Raw genomic sequence first — 3326 nt, forward strand, 5'->3', positions numbered from 1 at the left:
CTGGGACCGACAAGGATCGGTTATGGCTCGATAGTTTAGGACCGGTAACATTAGGATTCTTGAAGTGTTTTATTCTTGTTGTTGTTGTTGTTGTTGTTGTCGTCTTATTGAAGTGCTTCTTCCTTGTCTCTGTTTCATACTTCAAAAAACTGGAACTCGTCAAGTCACTATTAAATTTATAAAATGTCGAATATTATCAATATAAATATATAATATCGTTATTTTGCCATTTCTTTCATAATGTTAACTTTTATTTTTATTCTATTTTATATGGTGCTTTCCCTCGTGTAAATTCCTAGCTCCGGCACTGCTTTACATGTATTATCTAACGTGTATTTTGAAATATGTATATATATATATATATATTTAAAACCAGGTCTAACCGAGGGCTGAATTTGGTACGACACAACCTAGAACCAATTTTAGCTATATCTACCAGACGGAGACGGGCCAATATTTTTTTATCAAATGGCTGCACCATTTGACTAAGAAAATGGCATTAACAGGATTCGAGCTCTGGTCTAGGGTGGAAGAAAAGTTTTGCAAATCTACTCTACCAAAGAAAACTTGTTCTCATTTTAGTTTTAAAATACATACAATACACACAACAAATTAATAAGGTTAGATCTTTCACAAACCTAAATTTTTTTATCCTTTGATAAAGGAATAATACAGTGGCACCCATGCATGTTTGATCCGTTGATGCTACCAGAGAGCTTTTCTATGCAACGTGGTTGATTACGTTGGATTGAGTCCTTTTATGATCCATATTTGACCAGACAACACATTGATTAATGCACATGTTTTGATCTTAATGCGATATTTTTATACCAAAATAAATAAGGAGTTTTTTTTATCAAACATTTATTGGGCAAAGGTTTATCGATATAAAAGTCATCATCCTCACTTAATTTACCGGGTAACGGTCTCGACAATCAAAGTGGATAGTTAGTGAACTTCTATCATCTGGTAAGCGCGGTGTCACCACCCTTACTTATCTGATAAGACTTGCAATTGTTGCCTTGCCTTTTGCCGAATAAGATTTTTGATCCTTGGTATACTCATCCGATAAGATATACCACTCCAGTAAGCACTTTGATAAACAGACCCTAAATCATCTTGCATATTGATTATCACAAAAAGAATGGAAAAAATGATGAATTTTTGGGCCAATTTGAGTTTAAAATTGAAAATGGCAGAGATGGTGGTGGGCCGGTGGCTCTATTGATTTTGGAATCGGGTGGCGTTAGGCCGGGAAGATGGCCGATGATTCTTATAATTGTTGGTGATGGTAGTAGGTAGAGTCATTGTATCTATGTTATCCTTAGAGCATCTTCGATGGATTCTCCATAATTTCTCTAAAATGGATAATTAAAAACAGACATTGGATCTATGTTATCCTTACTACGAGCAAAGCATATTGTTTTTCTGGTAAATGCTCGTTTTATTTGAAGTGTATTTGTTATGTATAAATGATATACATCTAAAAGAACTCCCTTTATATATGTATTTATGTGTCTTTTTCTTGTACGTCTGGTGCTCACAAGCACGTAGGGTTGAATCTAAATTTACACACACATCTTGGTTTCAACCAAAATTCTAAATGGCGTGAGGTGTGACGTGATAGCGAGTTCAAGCCTTAGGAGTCATGACAAGGTCACGATGTTTTTCAAGGCGTGAATTATGCCCGCAAATCTGTATATCATATATATACACATGTTTTTTTTTTACTATTACTGAATTAGTCAATGATTTTAAACAATTTAAATCAAGTTATATACTAAAAGCTAAAAAGCAAGACATATATAAGAAAAATTAAATATTGTGTTACAAAAATCATACATTGAGCCTTGACATGCGATAGGTTTAACTTGGTGTGAGATGCGAAAAGTTCAACATTGATTCAACCCAAATCTGGTTGGTTCGATGCCTGTTAAATGAAATGATAACAATTTTTCTTTGAACACAGACCAAAACAACTTACTCCAACATATCTGACCTAGGGTATAAATGACACGAGACAACTCACGAGCTACTCGAGATCGATTCGGTCAACACTCGAAATCGATTCAACAAACCCGCCCAACCCAACCCGCTATCAACCCAATTAAACCCTAACCGCCAAACTGTCCACTCGCCAATTACGAGGGTTGAAGTTGGATTGGGCGTAGCTCAACCTGCCAAACCGCCGCTAATATATAATTTTTATAAAATTATATATATATATATATGTTTTATATATATATATATATATATATATCAATAATGTATAATTTTTATTGATATTATGTTTGTATTTCATTTTAGCTCAACTTTTAGGTTACCGAAAGATATTCACGATCAAAGAATGATGACAAATAATCTAATTAATAAGAGAAAATTATTGAAATCTTTTTTGCAGCAACAAATTGATATGTCGAAGAATATGAATGATACTAATAAGAGAATTTTTTCGCGATATGAAAGGTGCACATGCTAATTTTTAGAGGATGCTCTGAAATGTTAATAAATATACGGGACATCTACCAAAAAACGAAAAAAGTGTTTCAAAATCAACTAAAACACTTCAAAAATCATTCGAAATTAACAAAAAAAAAAAAAGCTTAGAAAGTTCCTAGAAACAGGGAATTTGGCTAAAAAAATCGACTAACTTTGCGAATCTTTGATTCACAATAAAAAGAGTGCACACGAGAGCTCATACCGAAAACATCGTTTGATATTTATAAACATTATGAATATTAAACATGGCTCTAGCTTTAATGAATTTGTGGAAGGAGTCAGATTTAACTCGTTTTTGACTATACACCAAAAATATTTATCTGATTTATTTCTACGTTGCCTCGTCAATTTCATAATAACGACCCAACATATAACACCTAACAACCCTTGTAAACATGTCGTTATCGTTAAATAATATTTAATATAATCATAAAAACCGTTCTACTTTTATTTTAAATGAGATTGAAATTTGACAAGTTGAAGTTGTTGGAGAGATTGAAATTTGACAAGTTGAAGTTGTTGGAGAGATTGAAATTTGACAAGTTGAAGTTGTTGGAGCTAAACCTTTGGTTTTTGGAATGGGGTTTAGCCTACCTGCTTAATACATATTTTTTTTATCTATACAATATTATAAAATATTTAATAAAAACTCTTAAAAATAATTTTTTATGCATGAATTACTGTTTATTGATACATATTACTTAAAATTTAAGATAACAAATAAATAGTGCGTAAGTACAACTTATTAAAGCTTTATATTTAAATTCGTGTGACGAATTGCAAATAAACTTCTCATTTTAAATATAAAAAATCTAAAATATAATTAA

The sequence above is a fragment of the Cynara cardunculus genome (genome assembly GCF_001531365.2).
Source record: "Cynara cardunculus var. scolymus isolate 2C chromosome LG 8, CcrdV1, whole genome shotgun sequence".
Lineage (NCBI taxonomy): Eukaryota > Viridiplantae > Streptophyta > Magnoliopsida > Asterales > Asteraceae > Cynara > Cynara cardunculus.